General features: G+C 33.5%; 1 long non-coding RNA gene across 5 annotated transcripts in view; it reads left to right on the top strand.

Annotated features, from left to right (window-relative positions):
* The window catches only part of LOC149770795 (uncharacterized), a 126,528-nt gene that overhangs the window by 40,471 nt on the left and 72,523 nt on the right, over window positions 1–13,534 (top strand). For 4 of the 5 annotated variants that reach the window (XR_016418462.1, XR_016418463.1, XR_016418466.1 and 1 more), the window contains exon 1: window positions 10,537–10,662. The exons of the other annotated variant lie outside the window; for it this stretch is intronic. This is a non-coding gene — a long non-coding RNA (uncharacterized LOC149770795). Of the gene's footprint in view, window positions 1–10,536; window positions 10,663–13,534 lie in introns of those variants that run through there. 5 annotated transcript variants of the gene reach the window in all.

The raw sequence follows: 13,534 nt of genomic DNA, 5'->3' as shown, positions 1-13,534 counted from the left end.
TCAATATTTTCCGGTGATTGCTATGTGATTTGTGCTATATTTTTCTGTATGTTATCCCTTGTATTTCTGTTCGGATTGGCTTGTAAATATCAAATTTCTTTTGAGTTATTATTTAACTATATTAATTTTAATTTTTTGGACGAAGTTTAGTGTAAGTACAGGAGTATTAAGTATATGCATATGTTTTGTATAGAGAGAAGTAAGGAAATGCTTAAATGAGTTTATATTATGGTCACCTGGGATTGCATAGCGCACTCGTTCAGCAGAGTTTACTTGCATCCTGCATGAGCTAGTAGCTGGTCATGCTAGGCCACGTGCTGCAAGTTGGATGTCCATTAATAATTCAAGAAGATTCAAATTATAACAATGGTAATTATATATAAATATTAATTCAAAAAGTTCAAGTTCAAGTTATGCATTGATAATAAATAGTTAAATATCAATCAGTATCAATTCAAGAATTTCAAATTATAACAATGATAATAAATGGTTATATATATATATATTCAAGAAGTTCAAGTTATAGCATTCCACGATAGTGTGTTTCATTTTTGAAAGAATTTCTTAAGTACAAATAAGTAAATAAGTAAATAATGTTTCGTGTGTACAAGTTTGTTTGTTGTTTGTATGTTTGTGGTTAGGATACAATTAGTGAAAATTCTGGCAAATTGCCTCTTTGTGGCGTAGTCCATTTGTTCAATTCAAGTTACATGTTATGGCAATTAGGTAGAAGATCTTGTTTGTTGAGAACATTTAAGAAGCTTTGAAATAATTCTAATGCTAACATACGATATCTTGACGTAGTTATTTTGCATGGTGTTTGCATGTTTGCAAATAGATTAGAAAGGTTATAGTGAGTGGTTTAGTGATTAGTTAAGAAGTAAAAAAGCTTGTAAATCTGTCTGTTCGTCCATTAAAAATGTTTGCGTTCCGTTATCTGAATTGTGTCATATACATCAGAATATATTGTTAAGTGTGTTTTTGAGTTGTATCCTCAACTTGCATTCATTTTTAGTATTGTAGTATAATTATTATATGCATCATTGTATATTTTTAGTTTTGTTATCGTGTTGTATCCCTCGATTAGTTATTCATTTCTACATCTTGTAATCCGTTATTGAATCTTGGCACTGTACATTCAGAATCATTTCGATATTAGTATATCTTTACATATATTTCCTAAGAAATATGAAACGTCCTTTATTCTTTATTATGAAATCTAGTCCATGTTCATTTCGAGTCGTTTCATGTTTCGATATCTATATCGAGTTGTATTCATATATAACTTGTAATGTACTGTTTAAATATTATGATTCATTCTGCGTGCCGTTCAAGGTTACGTTTGTCTATAGCAAGAATAATGGCGAGACTTTAATCAATCGCGAGAATAGTCGCAAGACTCCACCCCACAAGAATGAGTATCAGAATAATAATTCCTGTATCCGTTATCTTGAATCCTAGTTCGTGTTCATTCCAAGTCGTATTCATTTTAGTGTAGTCTTAAGTATATTTCCATCGTCTTATATCCTAGTCCATGTTTGTTCAGAGCCGTTTCCTTTATAAATATTTCCTGTATTCGTTGTATTGAATTCTAGTCCATGTCCGTTCAGAGTCGTTTCCTTTGTAGTACACTGTTGCATATGCTCCCACTTGCATGCTTAGGCAGCATTGTACTGTGCTGTACTGAAAACATGTGCAAGTAGTTATCGTATTTGTTGACACCTATTTACCCAGTCCCAGCATATATAGCTGGTTAGGACTTTTAAAAAAATGTGATGTGATACGGGGTTTCCCTGTTCTCCCATTTGGTGTTAGTTGTATTGTTGTTAAATAGGAATAAATATGATTTTATAATATAAGTGTAATTTCGTCAGGGTTATACTTTGGTTTGTTCACCAAATTATATAGTTTTTAGTTATACCAGTAAGAGCTTGGTTGGTTATACTCTCTTCCCTTTGCCTGGAATGGCAGTGGGCCTGATTTCAAACATCTCTTTCTTCAAACTTAGAATAGTACTACCCTCTCTTAGGAATATTAAGTCCCAGGGTGGGGTTTCTCTCCCTTGAACCCCATTGTTTGTTACATTTGAGTGACTCTGCCAAAGTCAGTTTTGTCCTTGTGTTGTACGATAGTGAGTTCTTGTTGTGGTGGTTACCCTTTTGTTGTTAGGACGGCTCTATCTAAATCAAAATTTCTATGGTTGTTTTCCTTATCTATACCTATTTGTGTAAATAGAAAATTTTGAATGAATATTTTAAGCCGAATGAAAATATCTAGTATTGAAAATAATAAGGGTCTATATGCATGTATTTTGATTTGTGAGTGCATGTTTTGCCTTTTGTTATTTGTGTTTAAGTTGAACTATATGCCTTAGCATACTGTTGTCAAATTACTATGTGTTTGAGTATTGCACCAAAAGATAAATGCGTATAATTACATTTGCCAGGAACAGATTTCCCTTTGGTAGTTTCTCCTTCGCGTGCACATTCTTAGATGGCTTAACTACCCAGAGAACCCTGTCCCTGTATCTTCAAAGTTAAGCGAATTACTGTTGTAGTTTTATAATTTCATTCGGGATGATGGTGACCAGGATGAATATGCATCATGAAATAGTTTCCACCTCATGAATTCTATATGAAATAGCTCACCTTGTGGCTTTTCCATTAGGGGATTGAAACTGAAGGTAAACATAGGTTCATTATTAATTGGTGAGATTGGGATAATATGTATATTTATAGTCATTAGTTTAGTTATATTGTCCTCCTGAAATTTCTTTTCTTGTGTTTGTACAATTGAAAGTAGAGTTTATTTGTTATATGTTTGTTTCAATTTCTTCGTCTTTTTCCCAGTTGTCTGTGTTTCATTTAGTTGAGTATTTTTGGGGAGTGGGGTTGGGCGTTTTGTTTCCATTTGATACGTTTGCTTTTCGTTTGGGCCAGGTAGTAGAGTCTGAAGTGTTTCTTCGATTCTTGTTGTGTAGGCATGATCAGTGGTATTAAGTTCTATTACAGTTTATGTTATTGCCTTTCTTGTTTTGGTTTTGTCATCCTTTATTGAGAGTAGTAAAGATGGTTGGTGTTTCATTTCTTTCTAAAGTCTTTTGATTTCAATTGAATTCAGTGTGTCTACTTCTGGGGCTCTCTCTTCTGGCGCTCTTTTTAATGTCTTGTCCTCTTTTGGTGAGTTGGCTTTTTTCTTGATTGACATTTTTCTTTTGTTTCTTAGATTTTGTTTGAGATGCTATATCAGGTATTGGTGCTTGAGTCGGTTCTTCCACCTCACCTGTAGGTGTTGTTTGCTCTAGTGATGGCATTATTTGTGCTGGTGCTTTATTAGTTAATGGTGGTGGTGATGGTGAAGGTGTCTGTGATGTTTTCTCTGCTGGTTCTGATTCGTGTGAAGGTGAAGCTTCATCCATTGGCATAATTTCCACGTCTTGAATTACTGCTTGTTCATTTGTTGTAGTTGGTTGTGTGTTTGCATCTGTTTTCAGATTGTTTTGTTGTTGATTGTTTTTATTGTTTTTACAGTACCATTTCTTGTGACCAGTGATTCCACAACCGTCACACGCCCTTGTCATACGACAGTTGTAGAACCAGGTCTGCACCGGTATGCCATAGATTTTGAAGTGTTCAGGTATTTTCGGCGCATCCCTGATATCCTCTGAAGCTATGATTTTACCAACATGAAGGCCCGGAATGGTCTTGAAGGTATCCCTCCGGACTTTTGTAATCTTTACACAAGTTCTCACCTGGAAGCATTCCTGGAAGACATCCAGGGGAATCTCCCTCGGGAACTTTGAAACATAAATTGCAGCATATTTTCTCTACTACTACTAATCTAGTCATGGGGGCGGGGGGGCTGTCACTCTGACCACCTTGTCTCAAAGAACAATGCAACATACATTTTTTCTTGTAGTAGAGAAAGATAAAACCCCTCTGAATGTTGTAGTAGGTATCTAAGTTTATTGAGTTTATCCCTCTAGCCGCCAATTTAGCCAAAACTGTGATATCATTGGGCCTCTCTTGGGCCAGGATGTCAGAGAGATCCAAGGCTTGTGTCCACGGGTCTCTGTATGTCTTAAAAATCTTGCTTTGTTCTATTTCTTCATCCTAAGTTCTGAAGTATTGTTTGATGAAGTGTTCCCATTAACGTGTGGTGGTGGAAGTGTTGTTGTCATGATGAATTTGGCGCAAAAAGGAGCAATAGTTCTAAAAAGAACTGTTTTGCAATGAAATCTAAACTACAGCGGTTTAGTTAATTGGTTATTTAATGTCATTTGGTGATTAATTGCAAAATTTTGTTTTGTTTGTAAAAGCAGATAGAAGAGAAGTTACCTTCCTTTAATAGACCGCTCACTGACAAGACTTCTGTAATCTAAAGATTAAGTCTGATGGTGAGGCATTTATACACAGACGATGCAGTCACACATCTGTGCGCTGGAAGTATTCGGTTTTTCCCTTCGAAAGGCACTTCGCACGAGCGCTATTGGACGAACCGAACTCATTGTTTCAAACTACTGTAAAATATACATAAATCACCCTCGGGTATCGTTGTACAAAACAAAAAAAAACGAAACCCGAGTACATGTATTTAATAAATAAAGGGATTTATACTATTCCGTGACATATGTTTGTCACACGCATTCACTAAACTGAATAGATCGGGAAAGGATGATAAATAGAAGGTTTTGCAAATATAGTGAACACCACTTTTTTCAAAAACAACATAAGATTTGTAAGATGTTCTTCAGAAATATATATGATGGGTCATTCAACTCTGCTTGTGCTTTTTATCTTTGTCTCGAAAAGAAATCAATCGCAAAATATGAACCATTAAATTGTAGCTAATTTATGATTTGAGTAGAAAATGCTGTACCAAAGATTGTTGTCTGATTGTAAGCAGGTGTGCTATGTTTAGATATTCATTAAGTAATTTAACAAAAGTGATTGCAAATCTTTTCATGCAATTTAAATATTTGCGCCATTTAGTTTGTTACTACTATTAACAATACCACCGCTTCTACAAATCATCATCATTTTCATCACCATCATCATCATCATCATCATCATTCTATGTACCAAAATACTTTTGTATAATATATGAACGAAAATTAAATGGGTTTCATTGCCACGTAGATCATTGCCGGGGGTGGGTGCGGATCGTGTATAATTTAGGCCTTAGCAATTTGAAAATAATGAGCTCTTACCTACAATTGTTTTCACGCGTTAACGCAATAGTACATATTTGTGGTACATAATTATACCGGTACGTGAAAATATCCCACCGTATCATTTTCGTAATACATTTTACAGGGTACATTTTACGAAACTAATTGGATTCTGGGTGCTCGAAAGCGATTGCATTAAGCGATGACTACCATCTTACCTCTCTCCACGTGGGTTCGAGTCTCGGGCTCGGCCAATGTGGGTATGTGATAAAACTTTCCAGTAACTTTCTGTCGGTCGGTGGTTCTTGAAAAGGGTTTACCAGGCTTCTTCCTATGCTAGTTATACCGTTTGCTATGTATAGCTAGCTTATCGTGTGTTGAAAATTTGCTTTAAATCCAGAACAACAAAGAAAAAAAACCTGTGCCAACATTTAGTTTCGTGAATACAGTACACAGTATCGTCGGCTGATAGCAAGTTAATCACAGTTTGAGAAATAACTTCCCAACACCGATTCCCATAACCAAAAAATAATCGGCAAAATTTAGCTAAGCATTAACTGGATACGTAAACACAAATAGCACACACCCAAGGTTTATTACAAGATTTCATTTGTTTCTGTTTTTGTTTTTAAATCTTAACTAGCGTACAAATTACATCAATTTTAAATATGTCAATGTCTTAATCTCTCTCCCTCTCTCTCTCTCTCTTTCTCTCTCTTGGCTACTCAGTTAGTTGAATCAAGATGTATTTTTGTCTCACTGTCTGAACCTATGACTGTAAAACTGACTGTTAATCTGACCAGCCGTGTGTGTGTTTCTGTGTGTGCAGTAATTATCACATGAATCGACTGGAAAATAAAATATACAACATAGGCCTAATCGGCCAAGACTGAAGAGGCGGATATATAGATTAACAATAGAAAAAGTGGAAAATAAAATATCATATTGTGAAGACAAAATTTACATTTTCCTTTTTTCTTCAAATATCAAATTGACATTTCAGTACCAAACGCTGATATTTACCTTCTCTCAATATTAACCATTCTTGGAGAATAAATGAAGTATACCTTGTCCTTTTTCTTAACATTAGAGTATTTTTAACTTTATCTTGTACAGAATAATAAATCACTTCGAACAGGGCTGTTATAGGACGAATAAACATTATGAGTACGTAACATAAACATTCTGACTGTTAATCTGACCAGCCGATAGATCGTAAAGTGTCAGCTAAAATTAAAATCGTAAAATATGGTATGCTCATACTTATCGGTGCTTGAGTCGGCATAAAAATAATTAACTACTTTACAACTGACTCATCTTCAAATAATTTGGACCTCTAACCGAGTGAATTTTAATTTTGAAGTTGATTTATTGTGGGTTTTAGTCGAATTTTTAATGTAGTTATTTTGCATACATAAATCGTTACATTATTTTGTTTCAAATGACGGAATAAAATTCTCGGATAAAGTTTGCATAGTCATGAGAGGCCTACAGGTTTAAACATACCGGATGGACAAGAGGATGAAATGTCAGTCATAAATACACCAAAGTACGTTTCCTTCCTTTTTGTTAATAAAAAGTCATACCTGCATTTATTGCTAAATCTTAATAATGAATAACTATTTATGTCAAGCCATTAAGCGTTTTTACACAAGCTTTGACGTTTCTATATACGGTTTTTATCATCGTAAGCATTTTACTGTTAATATTTTCATTACTAACTGATGAAAAAGCAAGCTTCTGTCAATAAAGTCAAACGCTTTTTTATAACCAACAAAAAGCATAAAACCTACATCTTTGTTTCCTAAAATTACATATCAATTTGATTCGGGTAAATATATTATCTACAGTGGAATATCCATTTAAAAAACAGCTTGTTCTTCACCTAAAATATCGTCTTCTTTGATTCAGTTTTTTAGTCTCATTTAAAATGGTGGTAAATATTTTGCTGAGGACTGGTAAAAAGTTAATACCTCTATAACTTTCAGGCATTTTTATATTCCCGTTTCTTTGAATTGGTGTAATAGCTGCCCTGATCGAACACTTCAGGAAGTAACCAAGATCAAGTCATTTACGTAACATAGATACTACGATAGGTAACAAAATATTTCCAGTTGCATTTTAAAATATATCTCTCGAAAGATCGTCTCGTCCACTTTATGGCGTTAATGGTAAATTGGGCAAACTGATCTTGAACTAACTGAAACATAACAGATGTCTGTAAAACTTTTGCATGGTATCAGTCACAACATAAAATATAGAACAATTGTCATAAATATATCAGTATTTCTCAATGTATGTTCATTTTAGCAAGCATGCAGTATTATTCGTGATGTAAAACAAAATGTTTATTCCTATTGCTAAGTTATATTGTTGAATATTTTTCTTTCTTTCTTTTACTTTCCTTTCTTCTTATCTTTTCGTTTCTCTATCTTCCTAATTCCATTTGGTCGGTACTTTTTTCATTTTCTACATTTTCCTTTATTTTGTTCTTTCTATCTCTTTTTCTTTCTACCTTACTTATATTTATTCTTACGAGTAATGCTGAGACTAATACAATTATCACACCCATTTGAAAGATTTGGGCACAACTTTTATCTCTTTCTCGAAATTTTAATCCCTGTGGTTTTCTATTATTAATTTATCATGCACTCATAATACATCGAATCTAATTTCACCAGCGTAAACTGTATAAATGACTTCTCTCTCGTACTATTTGAATGACTGAAATTTTTTAACAAGCACTGGCTTTCTATCGTCAAGTGGGAGGTCTCTGATTACAATACTGATGGAGAAACATATTTATGTTATCAGACATTCATAATCGATTTACGTGGCAATAATTGCAGAACCTCAAGCGAAGTGCTTAGTTTGAGTCAATTGAACTCTCTTTGGCATAGGGCTAGATGTTTATATGACTCTTTGAAAGGCGGTACGCGTGTGATGCACATGTGCTATAATCATGCACCACTCCACCCAACACAACACAGCACATTTACATGTATATATATATATATATATATATATATATATATATATATATATATATATATATATATATATATATATATATCACACTGTCCTTAAGTATTTGCAAACGAAAGTCAAATTAAAATTTATGACGTTGTTCTTATTCATTAATTTGTTTTTGCCTAAATGCTATGTTGTAAAAAAAAATATTTTAACAAACAGGTAATGTTGAGAAGAAAATTTAGAATTATATTAAATAGAAATTAAACTTGTTTGATTTGCTTTTTCTGTTACTTGGTTGAAGACTGTAACACCGTAACAGGAATAAGTGATGTGCTCCTATTCATGATGGAAATATAACATCTGTAATTTCACAACAATGATTTTATATATTAATCAATGCGATACATCATTTTACACTCGTGAAGCACATTACAGATTCTCGTTCATTATTTATTCCACGTCAAAACGAGGATGACAACGGGGTTGTTGATCTGGCAATATGGAGATCAGTGAAAAATAAAACAGCATCGATTCGTAGAGAAATTAATGGTTGACTATTAATTTACTTGCATATTTTTATTTTTATTTAAGTTTCATTTACATGTGGGAAAGCAGGAGTTTTTTTCACTGAAGATATAATTTTATTTTTAGTCTCAGTGTAGTTAATTATTCATCTATTGGTCAAAAGTCAGTTCTTTACTTTTCTAAAAATCAGACAAAGGGTACTTTTATAAAGTTATTGTCCCGGGAACTTTGGTTTTTAAAATTCCTGCCCCAACTCCCGAAAATGAAATAGTTGATCCCATAAAAGAAAATAAATTATATCCTGCAATAGTGTTGTTTGCCCACAATATGGGGTTAATGAACAACTGAGCCGCGCAACAATCTTTCCTGATTTTTAATCTGGAAAAGCTGACTTTATTTTACTCGTTATGGTTGTACCATAGCTGAAAAAAACCCTTTAAGCAACTGCTTTGTCAAGTTTGCTAATTTTGTTTTAAAGGCTTTTCGACTTATTATTTCATGTGACAAAAAGAATACGCGAATTCATCTTTGGGATTAGTAAACTGTAAATACGATAGATTTTTCAAGCCTGATGACTTGAGGCATGACCCTTTAATCTTGAAGTTTAGATCAGGGGAGGAAATGTAAGTGCCAGTTGGTATATAATCCAAGTTAAATTTAATTTGCCATGAATTAGGCAAGTGAACGAAGTTGGAAAAACAGTTAAAACAATCCGTTTAGCTAACGAGAAAATGACACAGTGTTTATAAAGACATTAATTGTGCAGTTCAACAAGGCAGATGGGCACACTGAAAAGGGTTGAAAGGCGCACTTGGAGAGGGAGGGAAGGCATCCCTCTATTTCTTTCTAGCTGGGACAACGAGTGTTTTCCCTTTCTCCTGTTTTCCGATCGGATTTAAAACAAAGATTGCTAATAGCTGTTACAGATATTGCTCCCATTAACTTATCATTACTAACCTTTCACTTTTCCGTCTTCATCTTAAAGCTGATGTTTAGTCTGTTACGATGTCTTTGCACTCATTTTCGGGCAGGATATATCATTCCTCTTTCGGTGTTTGCCTAGCATCTAAAAGATTGTTTAAGCTTGTCAGTATTCTGGCTCTGTAGTTGATTATTCTCTTCATGGTTTTATTCTTTACCTCCTTGTATCTGTTTTACACAGCAAATATAAAATTAATCTTGTTTTAACTTATTGTCTTATTATTTATGGTCAATCCTTTTCAGCTTATAGCAGAGATTACTATATCGCCAGCTTTAACAACTTTACTGTCTATCGACTTCTCCTGGCAAGCTCTTGCACCAAGTCCACTAAAAGCCATAGGGATGAGAAATCCTGTAGCTATGATATAGACTATTAAGCCAACAGCTTCTGAACCGATCCAGTCGTAAGGAAAGCCATGCCATCATATACGCAGTTCAGAAATGTATAATTTACTTCGCAATTATTGATAAGATCTCTGTAATGTTCAAACTCTTTAACCAAATAATTCTAAATTGTACTGATTGTGTACAGACTGAGATCGATAATGTCTATTATCTGTCGCCATTACATGATAGATCACATTGAAAGGTCACTGACCACATATATTGTACAAAAGTGTGATATTAGTATAGTCATAAGAGAAACACATTTGTTATGCATGTACACCTTGAAAATGTTTCATTCGATTAAAAAATTTTTTTTTAATGAAAACGTATTCGGCAATCTCCGTAAACAATCTCTAGTTTCCGGGTTCCCAAAACGGATATGACGTACATTTATTCCGTTTATTCAACTTATCTTTATTATAACTGATATGAACTCCAAACAATGTATAAAAACGAAATTGGAGGTGTTACTCTGGGACATATATATACCTATGATCAATAAATGAGTCACGTTATTGAAGACACGGGTATACTTAAAATGGAACAGGTAGACGATATGTTGATTTGGAATTCCAACTAAACAAACGTATACACTGTACATATGTGCTGGCCAGATACCTGAAATGGTGAGTAATCGGATGTTATATATATATATATATATATATATATATATATATATATATATATATATATATATATATATATATATATATAATATATATATATAGGTCCCCCTCTTATACGGCCACTTCTTTTGCACTTGAAAAGTGGCCTTATAAGACGGGTGGCCTTTCCAGAGGGAGACTATATATGTGAGATGTGTATGTAAATGTAAATGTGTACCTAGTAGGAAAGCTACATATAACTTAAAGCAACTAATATCTTCATTTAAAAGTAGCATTAATTATTAAAATCTTCTTCTTGTCTTAAAAACAGAGTTATTTCAAGTAACATAAATTAATAGTAGTTCTTATTCTAAGGCGTGAAATGGAAGTAGGATATTGTTGGAACGCGCATTACAAAACCTTTGAAAAACGTTATTTAAATCTTTGTAAATACGTTGTTTCGTATTTAAAATTATTCTCTTCCCATTTACTACATGTTCCTACTACTAGATAATATTCTCCTTATCTTTAACGATCTTGTTTAACTGAGTCTTTCCAACATACAATATTTCGGTGAGTGAACTCTCCCCATTGTCGTCAAGTTGAATAACTGCTACCTTTTCTTCTGATGACAGTTTATGATTTATTCCTATGTCGCTAACTCTACAGTACTGCAATTTAATTTTGCAGACGAAATATTTGTACACGAAAGACCTTTATATAAAGGAAGTGATACATCTCCAGTCACGTGATTTTTCGGTCTTTGTCTGGTACCCAGTTTGTTCAAAGCCAATTGTTTCTGTGTGTATATATTAATCCGCAAAATGTATTTTAGCCTGTCTGACCATGCTATGATCTTGACAATTACGCCGGTCTTAATCGTCAGTTAAAAACAAAATCCGCTGTGTGAAGCCTAAAACCCTATTAAAACATTGTTCAATCCATTTCTACGTAAATCATGTTATGATCTTCACAATTACGTGCGGTCGTAATCGTCAATAAAAAAAAAATCCGCAGTGTGAAGCCTAAAGCTCTATCAAAACATTGCTGACCCAGTTTCCTGAAAACGTCGGCGTTAGTGATATAATAACAACCTTAGCGGTACATGCTCTTTAGTCAACACTTATTTCAGTAACGAAAACCTTATATCCGGATACCGACATCGGGAAAGATAATCAGATTACTTAAATTAATTAATTAAATATTGGTTCTGGACATATATTAGTAATAAATGTGGCTGTTTGTGAGGGGTAAATTTTACATTTATACAGTAATATGTTGGCCGCTGGTCGCGTTAGTGGGGTGGCCTATATATATTGTTAAAAAACATTAAGTTACATCCTTTCGAATAGCATTAACTCTAACACAGTCTTTGACAGTTACTGACCAATCAGTTTATTCAGCATTAAAAGTTCTCATAATGATTAGTATTATTATTATTGTTATTATTGGTATGATTATTATTATTTTTATCATTTAATTCCAAGCTCTTTTCATGAAAACAACATAGAAATATTGTTCTCCGCATGTTGCAAATGTTAAAATGCATTGGTTTGTCTCAGAGAGTTTATAGATGAAGGATATACTCCGTCTGATGAAATTGTTTAAACACATGAACTTAGGAGATTACGCCTTTTTAGTGCTTAGATAAATCTGAACTATTATGAAGATTTTGTATTGGATTTGTATTAAACTTAATTTAGAGTCCATTCACCAGTTACAAACCACGCTGTACCGCATGACATTCGTTCCTCTTCGTGACGTTTTCCTGGTCTTGAAACGAAACTGTGTTCTTTCTCAACCTTATCTGATCCTGAAACAACTCAGAAGCATTTCGGAACCGAGTAGTTTTAATATTACGATAGATTATCCCGAAAAAGGTTATTGGTGTGCATGTTTTGATAAAAAGACAGGTGTTATCTTATGTTGTTACAAATATAACGGAAATTGTATCAAAAGCAAAATGGTTTTATTTATGGCGTGCACATAAAAGGGTTGAGAAAATCTATCAATATGTAATATAGTGACGCATTAATGCTGTTTGAGTCAAGATGTTTTTTTATTTTGTTCTGTGTCCGTTGATGATCTTATCGTGTGATTTTTTTTAATAGATGTTGTTTGTGAGGGAAGATGCAATCCAACATACTAATATCATTCCCAGATATAGTTTCGAATTAGTAAAATGTGGCACCATCGGATGCTGCATCGTTTCTCAGTACATACATTTATTGTGTAATTATGCAGAAAACGACCCTTTAGCAAGCATATCCAATTTCCGACAGTTACAGTAACCTTTAGTAGATTGGTATGGTACTGTTTATTATAAAGTAAATAATAAAACCCCGCATCGAAATCCCCCCACCCCCCCCCAAAAAAAAACAAATAAAATTTAAAAAAGGAAAAGAATCCGTGAGGTCTGCCCTCAATTTCGCAACAGAGGTATAATATAGTTAAGAATCATTGTGTGATTTAATAACATGTTTGTTTTGAACGTCGTAATATATGTTTCCTTTTTTATATATTATGTTCTTTTTTACCGATACATCCTGAAGTAAGAAAAGAGAGATTTAAAAAAAGATTACTAACACGATAATATGTGTGTATTAGGTTCCTGTCCTTGGTTCTGCTTAAAGGATAAACCAGTTAATATGTTTGTTTTTCTCAAGTCGATATTATAAATATTGAACCGTATGTAATCTTGCCAAATGACACATTTACATTGCTGTTCTTTCGATTGATTTTTTCCTATTTATGATTCTCACAACCACTATATATATATACCTTGCTGGAAAGAGAGTACATAACTTACCTTTACAGTTTGTTATTCTCAAATCAATATTATAAGTACTGAACCGCATGTAATCTTTGCAAATGACAAATGTACGTTGCTATT

This window comes from Sinohyriopsis cumingii, unplaced genomic scaffold (assembly GCF_028554795.1).
Source record: "Sinohyriopsis cumingii isolate HCF-2022 unplaced genomic scaffold, ASM2855479v2 utg002323l, whole genome shotgun sequence".
Lineage (NCBI taxonomy): Eukaryota > Metazoa > Mollusca > Bivalvia > Unionida > Unionidae > Sinohyriopsis > Sinohyriopsis cumingii.
Note: the sequence above shows the minus strand (reverse complement) of the source record. Positions and strands in the feature narration are given on the sequence as shown.